Raw genomic sequence first — 16,886 nt, 5'->3', positions numbered from 1 at the left:
AAGGCTATGCCATAGGATCAGTAAAAAATTAGTATGGCAAGGTGCAGATTAGGTGCAGACTTCTAGGTCCTCCCTCCATGTAGGTCACACTACACGGTCTGTCTAGTTGCAAATTACAGAAATGTGCATGGGATGGCTCTGCCCAGATAAGCCTGCTCAGGTTTCAGGGCCCAGAGTTCTTATAGGAATCTGGTCTCATGGGCACATTTCTCCCACTGACCACCGTGGTGCAGACCTCAATCCAGGAGGCAGATGCTTGATATTTATCTTAAGCAATGCTGATAATCGGATGTAAGCAATACTGACAATCTGACACATCATGTCTCAGTGCCTCAGGAGCACAAAACAACCTCATTAACTACCCTGTTTCCCTGAAAATAAGATCTACCCATAAAATAAGCCCTAGCAGGATTTCTCAGCATTTGCACAATATAAGCTCTACCGCAAAAATAAGATCTAGTGATGGGCGTGGCTACGCAGCGCATCTGCACAACCCATGCATTTCGTCGCGGAGCGGTAAAGAAGACGAGCAGCCCTTCTCATCTGCCCCATGAGAGCTCTATTGCTTGACATGAGAGATCGGGGCCAATGGTTTTAAAGAAAATAGAGTTGCAAGAAATTTAGGATGGAATTCGGGGTTTGGAGAATTATGATGATGTTCCAGAAAACAACGACTTAACTATATTTGAATAAACATAGATTGTTGTATCGTACTTAAAAAAATAACACATCCCCTGAAAATAAGCCCTAGGGTGTCTTCTTGAGGAAAAATAAATATAAGACCCTGTCTTATACGTGCTCGCTTCGGCAGCACATATACTAAAATTGGAACGATACAGAGAAGATTAGCATGGCCCCTGCGCAAGGATGACACGCAAATTCGTGAAGCGTTCCATATTTTTTATTAAAAAAAAAAAAAAAAAAAAAGACCCTGTCTTATTTTCAGAGAAACACAGTAGTTACTGTGTTACTGCCATGGGTTTAACTCCCAGAGTTTGGCCAAGGGTTGGTACCAGGACTCTAGGTACTCCTGAAAATAAGCAGATGTGCTGAGTGAGCAACTTCTGTACAGCTTGTAATTCTGATTGGCTGCTTGACTTGATGATTTGTTGTCCTGTCAGTAATATTGTAATTGACATTGCTGCATGTGTAAATAGGATAAATTCTTATGAAGTTGCTTTGCAAATCAGAAGATCATTTGTTCCTCTTTTCTTTTGCACATAATGGGAGGGGGCTGCAGGGAGGGAAATCTGAGTCTTTGCTAGATTTTTTATTTTAACAATAAGTCCGAGCCTTATCTAGTTAAAATTAACAACTAGTGAGGGATTCTACCAATATATAATTTTAAGATATTTTAGGTGGGGCGCCGTGTCTCACTCTGGGAAGCCAAGGTGGGAAGATCCCTTGAGGTCAGGAGGTAGAGACCAGCCTGAGCAAGACAGAGACCCAGTCCCTACTAAAAATAGAAAAATTAGCCAGTTGCTGTGGCCTGCATCTGTAGTCCCAGCTACTCAGGAGGCTGAGGCTAGAGGAATGCTTGAGCCCAGGAGTTTGAGGTTGCAGTGGGCTATGATGATGCCACTGTACTCTAGCCCAGGAGTCAGAGCGAGACTCTCTGTCTCAAAAAAATAAAATTTTTTTATTATAAGACCAATTCATACTTGTAAACTATCCATGATACACAGTTAATAATGACATGTTTTTGTTAGTCTAGAAGTAATGACTTCAAGGTTCCAATGGTTGCCTCTTTAAAAATGACATCTTAGGGGGGCCGAGGCGGGCGGATTGCTCGAGGTCAGGAGTTCAAAACCAGCCTGAGCAAGAGCGAGACCCTGTCTCTACTATGAATAGAAAGAAATTAATTGGCCAACTAATATATATAGAAAAAACTAGCCAGGCATGGTGGCGCATGCCTGTAGTCCCAGCTACTTGGGAGGCTGAGGCAGGAGGATTGCTTGAGCCCAGGAGTTTGAGGTTGCTGTGAGCTAGGCTGATGCCACGGCACTCACTCTAGCCTGGGCAACAAAGCAAGACTCTGTCTCAAAAAAAAAAAAAAATGTACATACCTTAATTTCAAAATACTTCATTGGTAAAAAATGCTAAAGAGCATCTGAGTCTTTAGCGAGTTGTCATTTTTTGCTGGTGGAGGGTATTGCTTCAATGTTGATGGTTGCTAACTGATCAGGGTGGTGGTTGCTGAAGGTTGGGGTGTTTGTGGCAATTTCTTAAAATAAGACAACAATAAAGTTTGCTGTATCAATTGACTCTTCCTTTCACAAATGATTTCTCTGTAGCATGTCATGCTGTTTGAAAGTATTTTATCCACAGTAGAACTTCTTTCAAAATTACAGTCGATCTGTTACCATCCTCTGAGTAGAGGTTCTTACATGTTCTTGATGACTGTGGAAGAAAAGAATATATATATCAATTGGCCAATTAATTTATTTTTATTTTTAGTAGAGACGGGGGTCTCACTCTTGCTCAGGCTGGTTTCAAAATCCTGATCTTGAGCGATCCACCCGCCTTGACCTCCCAGAGTGCTAGGATTACAGGCGTGAGCCACCACGCCTGGCCCAGTCATGTGAATGTATGCAATTGTATGTAATGATATTGTAATTAGCCAAAGTTTGTGTAAGATGACCTAGATAGTTGACAAGTCTGTGGAAGCTGTTATTGTCTGTGGTTATCAACACCTCTTAGTTAGACTTTAACACCGGCATGCACTCTGCAAGCCTCTGCATCTGGTCTCAGAGCCCTGCCTCCTAGTCTCCCACTCTAACAAATCCTCTCAAACTCTGCCACGGCTTTATCAACTAGGTTTATATAATCTTCTAAATCCTTTGTTGTCATTTCAACAATGTTCATGGCATCTTCTCCATGAGTCGCTTCCATCTCAAGAAACCACTTTCTTTGTTCATCCTTAAGAAGCAACTCCTCGTCCATTCAAGTTTCATCATGAGATTGCAGCAATTCAGTCCCATCTTCAAGCTCCATTTCTAGTTCTCTTTCTATTTCCACCACCTCTACACTTACTTCCCCCACTGAATTCTTGAGCCCCACAAAGTCATCTGGGAGGGTTAGAATCAATTTCTTTCAAACTCTTGTTTATACTGATATTTTGACCTTCTCCCATGTATCACAAGTGTTCTTAATGGCATCTAGAATGGCGAATCCTTTCTAGAAGATTTTCAATTGGCTTTGTTCAGATTCATCAGAGGACTCACTATACAAGGCGGCCATAGCCTTATGAAATGTATTTCTTAAGAAGACTTAAAAGTCTAAATGACTATTTGATCCATGGGCTGCAGAATGGATGTTGTATTAGCAGGCATGAAAACAGCACCCATCTCCTTTCACATTTCCATCAGAGCTCTTGGGTGACCACTAGCATTGTCTATGAGCAGTAGATTTTGAAAGAAAGCCTTTGTCCTGAGCAGTAGGTCTCAACAGTGGGCTCAAAATAGTCACTAAACCATACTATAAACAGATGGGCTGTCATTAGGCTTTGTTCCATTTATAGAGCACAGGCAGAGTAGATTTAGCATAATTCTTAAGGGCCCTAAGATTTTCAGAATGGTAAATGAGCGCTGGCTTCAACTTAAATTCACCAGCTGCATTAATTCCTAACACGAAAGTCAGCCTGTCATTTGAAGCTTTGAAACCAGCCATTGACTTCTCTGTAATTATGAAAGTCCTAGATGGCATCTTCTTCCAATAAAAGATTGTTTTGCCTACATTGAAAATCCATTGTTTAGCATAGCCACCTTCATCAATGATCTTAGCTAGATCTTCTGGATCACTTGCTTAAAATTCTATATCAGCACTTGCTGCTTCACCTTGCACTTTTAGTTTATGGAGATGGCTTCTTTCCTCATGGACCAATCTCTGCTAGCTTCAAACTTTTCTTCTGCAGCTTCCTCCCCTCTCTCAACTTTCATAGCTTTGAAGAGAGTTAGGACCTTGCTTTGGTTTAGGCTTTGGCTTAAGAGGGAATTTTATGGCTGGTTTGGTTTCCTGTCCATACCACTAAAACTTTCTCCATGTCATCAATAAGGCTGTTTCACTTTTTTTTTTTTATCATTCATGTGTTTGCTGGAGTAGCACTTTTTTCATTTCCTCCAAGAACTTTTCCTTTGCAATAACAACTTGCTTAACTATTTGGTGCAAGAGACCTAGCTTTCAGTCTCTCTTGGCCTTTCACATGCCTTAATCATTTCTAAGTGACTAAGCTTAATCATTTCTAGCTTTTAACTTAAAGTGAAAGATGTGCAACTGTTTCTTTCACTTGAACACTTAGAGGCCATTGTAGGGTTATTAACTGACCTAATTTCAATATTATGTCTCAAGGAATAGGGAGCCCAAGGAGAGGAAGAGAAACAGGGAAAAGGTTGGTAGGTGGTCAGAACACACACTTGTCGATTAGGTTTGCCATCTTATATGGGTGCGGTTCGTGGTGCCCCAAAACAATTACAGTAATAACATCAAAGACCATTGATAACATAGCACCATAATAGATACAGTAATAATGAAAAAGTTTAAAATATTGAGAGAGACCGGGCGCAGTGGCTCACGCCTGTTATCCTAGCACTCTGGGAGGCCGAGGCGGGAGGATTGCTCCAGGTCAGGATTTTGAAACGAGCCTGAGCAAGAGTGAGACCCAGTCTCTACTATAAATAGAAAGAAATTAATTGGCCAACTAATATATATATATATAAAAAAGTCAGCCAGGCATGGTGGCGCATGCCTGTAGTTCCAGCTACTCAGGAGGCTGAGGCAGGAAGATCGGTTGAGCCCAGGAGTTTGAGGTTGCTGTGAGCTAGGCTGACACCACGGCACTCACTCTAGCCTGGACAACAGAGTGAGACTCTGTCTCAAAAAAAAAAAAAAAAAAAATTAAAAATAAAAACAAATAAATAAAACATTGAGAGAATTACCAACATGGGACACAGAGACATAACGTGAGCACATGCTGTTAGCAATAGTGCTAATAGACTTGCTTGACACAAGGATACCACAAACCTTCAATTTGTAAAAATCTCAATGTCTGAGGTGTACAATAAAACAAGGCATGCTTGTATAATTCATATACCATAGAATTCACCCATTTAAAGTGTTCAATTTTGTGGTTTTCAGTGTATTCACAAAATTGTGCAACCATTAACACAATCAATTTTAGAACATTTTCATCACCCCAAAGAAAAATGCCATGTCTATTAGCAGTCATTCCCATTTCCCCTCAAGCCCTAGAGCCCTAGGAAACTACCAATTTGCTTTTTGTTTCTATGGGTTTGCTTATTCTGGACATTTCATGTAAATGGAATCATATAATGTGTAGTACTTTGTGACTGGCCTAATTTACTTAACGTGTTTTCCAAGTTTATCCATGTTGTAGGGAGTTAAAGGGAGTGTCCATCATTCTAGAATCTCATTTGTCAACAGGATTTACACACTAAAATTCAATCTTCCTAAAGAATTGAGGATAAATTTTATGAGGAGAAAATTCAGATTGCAAAGAAAATCGCAAAGAAGTAAATAGAATCAATCATGAAAAGTATCCCATAAATATTAAATGTTATAGTAGCTTTAACCTATTTGCTTAGGAAAAAGTGTAGTAAGTAGAACTTAGGCATGAGTGTGGTGTTTATTTTTAAATCAGGAGAAGATCTCAAATCCATCCTGTCTTCTAGAATAGGAAGTCTATCTTCTATCTCGGGATGACTTGTAAGATAACCCAATAGAAGTTCAGAACCTAGTTATCCAGGAATAAGAGAAATGAGCCTAGAACCAGGGTCAAGAGGGGAAAAGACAGATTATAGATTTTGAAAAGTTAAGTTTGGGCCAGACTATCAAGGTCACACTGGCCCTTGGAGGAGAGGGAAAGTTTAAACAGCTGAAAGTAGAACTAAAATGCAAATGAGGAAGTGAAAAATGCTTAGCAGAGTGAAAGGTCGGAGACGGAAAGGGAAACAGGGCCCAAAAGGATCACTTTTCTTCCTTCCTTCCTCTTTTTTCTCTTTCTCAATAAATACTTCTAGAATACCTATAAGGCCTATAGGAACCATGTAAGCACTAAGAGCATTTACTGAATATGTGTCAGGAATGAGTGATCTCCAAGGAAGCACGAGTCGCCTGTGTCTAGATATTTTCCTAATCTGTGCGAAACTTCTCAATGTATTGAATTTGGCACTAAAGGCCCTTATATTAAAGGACATTTATTGGGAATATGTGGAGAATAGGTTGATTTTTATCTGGACTGGAAAAAATTCATCTTTGCTTTTGAGGATGTGTGGATGTTGGTTTTTGACCAAAGGCCAATATAAAGGTATTAGAATTTATCATGTATTATTTAAAATCTGAATCTTTTCTGGCAAACTCTAGGGTCAGTTTTATTTTCTTTTTCTTTTTTTTGAGACAGAGTCTCACTCTGTTACCTGGGCTAGAGTGCCGTGGTATCAGCCTAGCTCACAGCAACCTCAAACTCCTGGGCTCAAGCAATCCTCCTGCCTCAGCCTCCTGAGTAGCTGGGACTACAGGCATGCGTCACCACGCCCGGCTAATTTTTTCTATTTTTGGTGGTGGTGGTGGGTGTCTCTGCCTTGCTCAGGCTGGTCTCGAACTCCTGAGCTCAAACGATCTGCCCACCTCGGCCTCCCTAAGTACTAGGATTACAGGCATGAGCCACCATGCCTGGCAGATGATTTTCAATTAGCCTAACAATTTAGATCACCTGACTTGATTATGTGACCAGAGGGATAAAAAATCTAGCTGGAAACTCCTACTTTAGCCTCTCTTGAAGCAAAGCTTCCTTGCACTTATCTTGATGGCTCAACCTGATGATGAAGCCCCATCTCCATAATGACCCTAGAAAGCTTGCATTTATTGCTGTTTTAATCTGTGTTTTGGGCTAATTTTCTATGCAGCAATAGATAAATACATAGCTAATGAGTCAAGGCATGAACTGCTCATCTGGGTATCTGGATGAAATAAGGCTGAATAGCCCCTTTATTTTGTGTTTCAGAGAGAGATTTTATAGCCCCTCATCCCTGCACCCCCATACAGCATACAAGTTTGGGGCTAGGTGAGAGATACGTCCTATTTTGTATGTTAGGACAAGAGTGATTGAAAGACTAGCAGATCATAGACACGTTCCCAGGCAGGTCAAATTTTATGAGAGTCCAAGTAGAAGCTGAGCTCAGAAATTGGTCCCTTAAAAGCTGTTCATGCCCATGTACATCACAGAAGTTCTCCAAGTTCCTCCAAGAGTACATACTCCACTTTGATGACCACTGGAGAGGAGGTGCTATGACATTTTGGAAAACTCCTTTAAAGTAGGAAACAGTGGATGTGATGAAATAAGAGCTAAATTATTTAAGTTGGCTGGCGCTTGCTAGAGCCCGGGAAATGGTAGAGCAAAGATTTGAACCCAGTTTTATTTGACTCCAGAGTCCATGCTGTCTTTTGCTGAGATAAACTCATTTTAAAAATTGATTATATGTTGAAATGAGACTATTTGGGCTATCGATAATTTGAAAATACATTATTCAGATTACTTTCAATTACATCTGTACCTTTTCCTTTTTTTAATGTGGCTATTAGAAAATTGGTTTATGTTCTATTTCTGCTGGACAGTGCTGCTTTGGCCCTTGTCATCATTTGAAATGTCCTCACCTCCAAAATCTCAAATCTCTCACTTCCCCTAATCTCTTTTCTTGCATTTTACCTAAAATGGTCTCGAATAACTCCTCAGCTCATGCACAAATGCACAAAGTCCATCATTTCACTTAATAAACTCATGTTCATCCTTTAGGGCCAAATCAATTGTCACTTCCCCAGAGAAGCCTTCCTTGACTTCTCTGATTAGGTTAGGATGCTCTATTAAAGCATTTGTTAAATGTCATTCTCTTGGTCCCTTCTATCTTATTCCTTGTTACAGGCAATTCTTTGTGTGGTTATTTGATTACTGTCTGGCTCCCCTACTAGAATGCAAACTCGGTAAGAGTAAAACATGTCTGTTTTGACTCAACATTGGTTCCCCAGGGTCTACCACAGTGCTTGCCCATAGTAAGCACTCAAAGGTAAACATTCAGTATGTAAATATTCTCGAGGACTTTTCTACTCATTTGGGATCTGATCCTGACATTCCATATCTTTTCTCCACCCGTCAGCCTCTTCCAACTGTCCTGACTCCCACCCAGATTAGACTTTATGGTCAATCACTGCCACGGTTCCTTTCAAGTGTCTTACACTGCTCCTCCCTCTGTCCTCTTAATGCACCTCACTGGCAGTACTTCAACCTTACATGAAGCCAGTGCTCTGCTTTCTCTTTTCTTACACCCGGGGAGCCTGCAACCAAGCCCTGGTGGAGAAATAAAACCAGGCATGTTGGTAGCACTCTTAAGTTCATTAAGTCCAAACCTGACGACTGTCTGGCAAACCTTAATGCCCTCCACACCGCCTAGCAATTAATTCTACTAAGCTCTGATGTAGAATTTCTGTCCTACTGCTTTTTGTTTTAATTCTTTTTTTTTTAAACAGAGTCTCGCTTTGTTGCCCAGGCTAGAGTGAGTGCCGTGGCGTCAGGCTAGCTCACAGCAACCTCAATCTCCTGGGCTCAAGCGATCCTCCTGCCTCAGCCTCCAGAGTAGCTGGGACTACAGGCATGTGCCACCATGCCCGGCTAATTTTTTCTATATATATTAGTTGGCCAATTAATTTATTTCTATTTATAGTAGAGACGGGGTCTTGCTCTTGCTCAGGATGTTAGTTCATAAAATATTCTTCAGACATTTTTCACTGAGTTTATAAGTGGCATAAGCAATATGATTTAAAGATCTCCTGTGTGCCTCACTCAGATTTTATGTTCCTCTATTCTGAATTTTCTGTTATCTTATTTTTTGGTTTTTTATAGTATGTATGTATCCCTAAACCTAAACAACATATTGTTCTATTCTGCCTGTTCTTAAATTACATCATACCGTATATATTATTCTGAGGCTTCTTTCTTTCATGAAACGATGTTTTGAGATTCATCCATGTGATATGAAGTATCTGTAGTTCATTTGGATCTTTCTGCTTTGTTCCATTGATGAATATACCAGTTTACAATTGTACTGATTGACATCAGACAGCTTTTAGTTAGAGGCTATTATAAAGAATGTTGCTAAGAATATTCTTGTATTATCTCCTCATGCTCAAGTGCAAAACTTTAGGTTATGATCTAGGTGTAGAATAACTGGATTTTAGGTTATGTGCATGTTCAACTTTATTCTGTAATGCAAAACAATTTTACAAAGTGGTTGTACCAATCAATTCCCACTATTTTATGAAATCATATTGTCACTACTGCTTAATTTCATCAGATGAAAAGATTTTTTGCAAATCTAGTAGCTAAGAAATGCTAACTAATTGTGTTTCTAATTTGCATTTTCTTCATTTCTATTTATAGAAAATCTTTGTATATTCTGGATACTAATCCTTCCAGTTGTATGATTTGCAGATATCTTCTTTTTGTTTGTGGCTTTTCTTTTACTTTATGGTGTCTTTCAATAAGTAGGTATTCTTAATTTAATGTGGTCCAATTTGCCAGTCCTAGCTGGGCATGTTGGCTCATGCCAGTAATCCTAGCACTCTGGGAGGCCAAGGCCAGAAGATCACTTGAGGTCAGAAGTTTGAGACCAGCCTTAGCAAGAGTGAGACCCTGTCTCTGCTAAAAATAGAGAGAAATTAGCCAAGCAACTAAAAGTATAAATAATTAGCCTGACATGGTGGTATACACCTGTAGTCCCAGCTGCTCAGGAGGCTGAGGCAGGAGGATCACTTGAGCCCAGCAGTTTGAGGTTGCTGATGCCATGGCACTGTAGCCTGGGCAACAGAGTGAGACTCTGTCTCAAAAAAAAAAAAAAAAAAAAAATTGTCAGTCCTTTCCTTTGTCAACTGTTTTCTTTAATGTCTTAAAATTTTTCCTATTTTGTCTTCTGAAAGTTTTATAATTTTGCCTTTCACATTTCAGGCTTTAATTTACCTGAAATTCATTTTCTGTTGTTGTTTCAGCACCATTTACTCAGGAGCCACTGATTTCTCCACTGATGTGTGGTGGCGTTGCCTCCTAAGTCTTGTTTCCACATGGACGTGGGACTTTATTCTGAGCTCTTGTTTATTCTGTTTCATCGATCCACTTTTTTTTTTCTAATTCCATAGTTAATACTAAACTTTAGAAACAGAGTATTTGTGCTTCGCCCTTTATTCTTTCATAACACTTTTACTATTTATTCGTTTAAGCAGTTTTGCAACTTTGACAATCTCACAGTTTGTTCTCATTCACATTGACTGCAGATTTTTGAAAGTGGTGACAGGGACATGAGTAACCAAAGAATAGATAGAGCGTGTTGGGTGAATCTTCATCCTTGTTACGTTTCTGGACAACTGCACGTGGACATGGTATGAGACATTCCTTCTTGCTTAGGCCCAGACAGCTTTGTTGATCTTGGTGTCAACACACACATTTGGAGTCCCCATTGCCTAATGGCAAATGTCTGGGTCTCTTTGTGTGCCTGAGGGGCACATTTCTCGGAGCCCACTCCATAGATGTGCTTGCAAATGTCGATGGGGGTATTCTCTGGTCACCACCCCATTGATGGCAGAATGGCCCTTTGTGTTCTTCCCAGCCTTCTTTGCTGAACCATTTTGCCAAGCCCAAGTCAGAAAGAGAGAGCATGAGAGATTCCATAATACTTTTAGGAGCAACTTGTCAAGTGACAAATCTTAGAAGATTTTGGAGATATTGATCCTTCCTATTCAAAAACAAGGTATACCTCTCTACTTATTTAGGCTTCCTTTAACGTATCTCAATAAGGTTTTATAATTTTCTCCAAAAAAGTTTATATTCCTTTTATTTTATTTTATTTTATTTTTTGAGACAGAGTCTCTCTTTGTTGCCCAGGCTGGAGTGAGTGCTGTGGCGTCAGCCTAGCTCACAGCAACCTCAAACTCCTGGGTTCAAGCCATCCTGCTGCCTCAGCCTTCCGAGTAGCTGGGACTACAGGCATGCGCCACCATTGCCGGCTAATATTTTCTATATATATATTAGTTGGCCAATTAATTTCTCTCTTTATAGTAGAGACAGGGTCTCGCTCTTGCTCAGGCTGGTTTTGAACTCCTGACCTTGAGCAATCCGCCTGCCTAGGCCTCCCAGAGGGCTAGGATTACAAGCGTGAGCCACTGCGCCCGGCCTATATTCCTTTTATTAGATTTATTCCTAAGCACTTGAAATTTCCTATTAAAAATGTCTTTTTTGTGTGTATTTTCTCTCAACTTTTTACTATGAAAAACTTTCGAACACATAGAAAAATTAAAACAATACAACGATTTATCTATATGCCCTTCATCTAGATTCAATCACTGTTAATTTTGTCATATTTTTCTTAACATCTATGTCTATGTAATTTTTTTTTTGGTCATTTGGACAAACTGCAAATGGTGGAGTCATCATTTAAAACTAGAGGCAGGGCACGGTGGCTCACACCTGTAATCCTAGCACTCTGGGAGGCCGAGGTTGGCGGATTGCTCAAGGTCAGGAGTTCGAAACCAGCCTGAGCAAGAGTGAGACCCTGTCTCTACTATAAATAGAAAGAAATTAATTGGCCAACTAATCTATATAGAAAAAATTAGCCGGGCATGGTGGAGCATGCCTTTAGTCCCAGCTACTTGGGAAGCTAAGGCAGAAAGATTGCTTGAGCCCAGGAGTTTGAGGTTGCTGTGAGCTAGGCTGACTCCACGGCACTCACTCTAGCCTGGACAACAAAGTGAGACTTTGTCTAAAAAAAACAAAAAAAAAAAAAAGAAGAAGAAAATGAATTATCAATTGATCATAGATATATGGATTATTTTTGGATTCTGAATTATATTCCATTGGTCTAAGTGATGTGTCTATCTTTATGCCAATACCACACTTTTATGATTACTGTAGTTTGCTAGTAAGTTTTGAAATTGGGAAGCATGAATCCCTAACTTTATTCTTCTTTTTAAATACTTTTTTAGCTATTCAGAGTCCTTTACAATTTCCTTTGAATTTTAGGATTGGCTTTTCCACATCTGCTAAAAAGGGCCATGCATCTCTATTGTTTATAACTCATTGGCCAGAACTATTAACTTGGTCCAATACAATCCCAACCCAAGCCTACTGTGTGTCTGGAAAAAGAGTGGACTCATATAGGAGTGTGCAGCACTAATAACTAACATAAGCATTATTATGACTGTAACTTAACATATAGTTTTATCATTTATTATTTAATACCCATCACTCTCACTATAATATTTGTCTCTGAAGGGGAGTAATGGTGTCTTGGCTTCTTTATTGATTTATCTCTAGTATCTTGAATATTATAGGCATTCAATCAACATTTGTTGAATACATATTTCTTTTATTTAAGAAATGGCATTATCATAACTCCATATGAAGATAATCTAGTCTCTGAGAATGATCTCCTCATAGTTACTTTTCTAGGAATAAACAAATCAGAAGATTTCTAGTTAATATTTATATTTTGTATAACATCCATACTTGCCAGACATATCTATTAGAGTGAGCATGGACATCTGTCTCTTGCCTTTAGAGTTCTCATTTGGGGATGATATGAAGATGGTAGGAGATGTGGTCCCATCTCGAGTGAAGGAAAACATTACCAATTTACAGAGGAAATCAGGAAAGAGAAGTTGGGGGGGGGCGGAAAATAGAAAGGGTATTTGCAAGAGTAGTTGCAAATTGTAATATTGGTCAAGTCCTTGGATTAGAAAGTACAGGTATCTGAAACTAGACCTATTCCTGGAATTTCTAGCATAACAAAATCAACACATCTCCCTTATAAGTAAGCTGGTTTGACTTGGATTTCTGTTATTTGTAACTGAAATAATACCAACAAATACAGATTCATACTCCATGTGGGAAGTTCTTGGAAGTGGGCTTGAATGTATTTTAGCAACTTACATATTAAACAAGACATTTGCATTCAGTAAAAGATTTGTAAAATATTGAGCAACATATAAGGGTTTATATGTTCATCCACAGTTGACCAATTAGAACAATGGAGATAATCTTGCAGAAGATTGAAGTATTTTCCTGAGCCAGTGTTTTGGAGCAAACATCCTCTATCTTACCATTCAGACAGATGTTTAAGCAGAAAAACTTAAATTATCTCTGGTATGCAGAAGGCTTGGACAGCTTCAGAAGTTGGTTTTATCTCTTTGTAAGTGTTGTAAAAATGCCTACAATATTTTTAAAATTTTACAGTGGTTTTTACAAACATTTATGGAGCAGATAGTATATATACTCTGGATAATTAAATCAATATTGAATTAAGTTTTAAATATTAAAACTTATTTTATTTATTTATTTATTTCGGCATATTATGGGGGTACAGATTTTAAGGTTTCAATAAATGCCCATTTCCCCCATCCCCCCAAAAGTCTGAGTCTCCATCATGACCATCCCCTAGATGGTGCACATCTCACTCATTATGTATGTATATACCCGCCCCCCCCACCTGCCCAATACCCTATTACTGTAGTACCTATGTGTCCACTTAGGTGCTACTCAGTTAATACCAGTTTGCTGGAGAATATATCTGGTGCTTGTTTTTCCATTCTTGGGATACTTCACTTAGTAGTATGAGTTCCAGCTCTAACCAGGAAAATATAAGATGTGCTATATCACCATTGTTTCTTAGAGCTGAATAGTACTCCATGGTATACATATACCACATTTTATTAATCCATTCTTGGATTGATGGGCACTTGGGCTGTTTCCACAGCCTTGCAATTATGATAAAACTTATTTTAAAATATTGAAAATTAATTTGGAGCCCTACTTAACATCTATCTTTTTATTCCTTAGATCACTGGTTAAAGATTACCCTTCACTGAACAGACTAAAAAAAAAAAGATTACACTTCATTACCCAATAGACATATTTCACTTTTTTTTTTTTTTTTTTTTAAGACAGAGTCCAGCTTTGTTGCCCAGGCTAGAGTGAATGCCATGGCGTCAGCATAGCTCACAGCAACCTCAAACTCCTGGGCTCAAGCAATCCTCCTGCCTCAGCCTCCCAAGTAGCTGGGACTACAGGCATGTGCCACCATGCCCGGCTAATTTTTTCTATATATATTAGTTGGCCAATTAATTTCTTTCTCTTTATAGTAGAGACGGGGTCTCGCTCTTGCTCAGGCTGGTTTTGAACTCCTGACCTGGAGCAATCCGCCCGCCTCGGCCTCCCAGAGTGCTAGGATTACAGGCGTGAGCCACCGTGCCCGGCCTTCACTTTCTTTTAGTGAGAAATTTTCTAACTAGCAGGACCTGACTCTTTCCCAAGTGGAAATTACTAAAACACAATATATTTCTGTGAGAAAAGAATGTGATTCTGATATGAAAGTCTTTTTTTTTCCTGAAATCATAATTTCTTCTTAGTCTCTAAAACGCATTTTAATCACTAAGCTTAACCTTTTCAAAAATAAGAAAAAAAATATATAAAAAGTTAAAAATTAAAAAATAATAAATAAATAAATAAAAGGCATTTTAAGTAAGTTCACTGCAAAGCAAATAGCCCTGAGTATGCCACTCCCAGTAAATACAATCCTTAAAAACAACCCCTAGGCCGGGCGGGGTGGCTCAGGCCTGTAATCCCAGCACTCTGGGAGGCCGAGGAGAGCTCAATTATGTTCTGAAGAAAGAGAGGGAAGTAGGGGTTTTTAAAAGATGGAAAAAGGAAGCTAAGGGTGATTACGCAATTTTTTAAAAAGAATTATCATTGGTGGTGGCAGGTGGCCAGTGCATGAGTCCATAGTTTATTGGCTGTTCTCTTTCAGGAATTGCAGCGCCAGCGAAATTGTGTTATTTTCTGGGATGTTGCAGTCATTGCAGTTTGACCCAGTTCAAAAGTTCAAGGAAAGTTTGTGTTTTTTGTTTTTGTTTTATAAGTTTGCAGGAGGCACAGGCAGTCCTTTTTAGAATAGCTTCCCAACTCCACTCCAGAGCTCTGAGCCAGAGTGATGCCATTTTGTATATCACGTTTCTTAGTACCCAGGAAAAGATGGAATCCATTTCTTTTTAGGTATTCAGAAGATCTCGAGCTACACCACTGTGTGTCTTCAATCTGTTGTCAAATCTCTAGAGGATGGCTCTGGGTTGGTAAACTCTCTTCATTAAGACTTTTAAACTAAAGAGGTAGTTTGATATCTCCCGGTTCAACCATGAGCTACCAAGAAAATTTTAATATATTTAGGGTTTTGGTTTTTTTTGAGACAGAGTCTCTCTTTGTTGCCCAGGCTAGAGTGAGTGCCATGATGTCAGCCTAGCTCACAGCAACCTCAAACTCCTGGGCTCAAGCGATCCTTCTGCCTCAGCCTCCCAAGTAGCTGGGACTACGGGCATGTGCCACTATGCCCGGCCAGTTTTTTCTATATATATTAGTTGGCCAATTAATTTCTTTCTATTTATAGTAGAGATGGGGGTCTTGCTCTTGTTCAGGCTGGTTTCGAACTCCTGACTCTAGGGCAGAGGAAGGGCAGAGGAATTTGTAGGACAGAGGAAGGGCAGAAGAATTCTTCCAATTGTCGGGAATTTACTTGGGTGGGGCAATGAGCTAACCACAAACTTTTGCTTCTGGTCATTGCTTGCTTGCTACACCGCTGTATGGGGAATTATGGGATGAGGTCATTAAAGCATGGGCAACTGGCCCATCAGGCAATAGAGGGCAACCAACCCGCCAATTATTTCAAAAGGCAATAGTGGGCAACCAATCATTTTAAAGGTCAACGCATGATCCATGCGTAGTCGGCTTGTGCGCAGCTTGTGCACCATGGGGATAAAAGGCATGCCGTTGTTCCAGTCGGGGTCGTTGCCTGTGAGAGTGGCCACTGTGTTGGTGCTCTGGGGCTTGGACCCTGGCTAGCCAGAAAATAAACCTCCTCTTGTGTGATTGCATCCTGGATGTCTCTGCTTTTCTGTCCGGTGGGGCTGTGGAAGGTCGGTCCCTAACACTGACCTCCAGCAGTCTGCCTGCCTCGGCCTCCCAGAGTGCTAGGATTACAGGCGTGAGCCACCGCACCCGGCCGATCCTATTATTTTTAAACCAAGAGAGTCATCCTGTCACTCTAGGAAGGGACATACACCCTAGTTGATTCAAATGGCATTCATGAGTATATATTCATTTTTTTTCCTGACTCTTCTTAAACCATTCTTATTAAGTTGGAAACTTTAAAAGTTTGAGCTTTTAAGCAAGCTAACAAGATACCCTGCCACACATTTTTATATATATACTGGCAGAAAACAGGGGACTTCTATGTCAGAGATGAAGACCGAGTACTCATGACAAAGGCAGCAGCCAAGGTAACATCAGAGCTCCAGTTCCCTGAGCCCCAACCCCCACGGGGAAGGCCAGATGGTACCTACACATGCTTTTGGGGTGCAATACAGGAGATGACACCTGCGTTTAGGAGGCTCTGATCTTATATAGGGCTGCTGGCTAATCTGCTCTAGCTCCCTTCCAGAGACAGACATTATTTTATTACACTGGAATGTGAGCAAATATTTCTGGGTAAAGACATCTGTAAATATCTTGGAAGGAGCCACCGTTCTGATCTCTATTTATCTAGGAATGCAAATACTTTGGCTCCAGGGGGAAGCCCTAACTTTATCTTTCCAGGCCTGTGGGCTTATAAAAGCATTCCTAGAAAGATACTCTTGGAGCACATGGGCTAATCATGTAGGAGTGCTGTGGATTCATGAAAAATTGTTTCTCAGCTCTCTGAAATTGTTTTTTTACCCCCCAAAGTTCTGCTTTTGGACATATTCTTTAAAAAACTTCATCCTTTCCAACAATTTCAATTGTGAAAATT

At 39.9% G+C, this 16,886-nt stretch overlaps 1 non-coding gene across 1 annotated transcript; it reads left to right on the top strand.

The window, feature by feature from the left end:
* Positions 1-795: 795 nt before the first annotated feature.
* LOC142873499 (U6 spliceosomal RNA) lies at positions 796-902 on the top strand. The gene has a single exon (XR_012921521.1). It is a non-coding gene; the product is annotated as a U6 spliceosomal RNA (small nuclear RNA).
* The last annotated feature ends 15,984 nt before the right edge of the window (positions 903-16,886 follow it).

The sequence above is a fragment of the Microcebus murinus genome, chromosome 10 (genome assembly GCF_040939455.1).
Source record: "Microcebus murinus isolate Inina chromosome 10, M.murinus_Inina_mat1.0, whole genome shotgun sequence".
Lineage (NCBI taxonomy): Eukaryota > Metazoa > Chordata > Mammalia > Primates > Cheirogaleidae > Microcebus > Microcebus murinus.
This window is presented reverse-complemented; position numbering and strand designations above follow the sequence as displayed.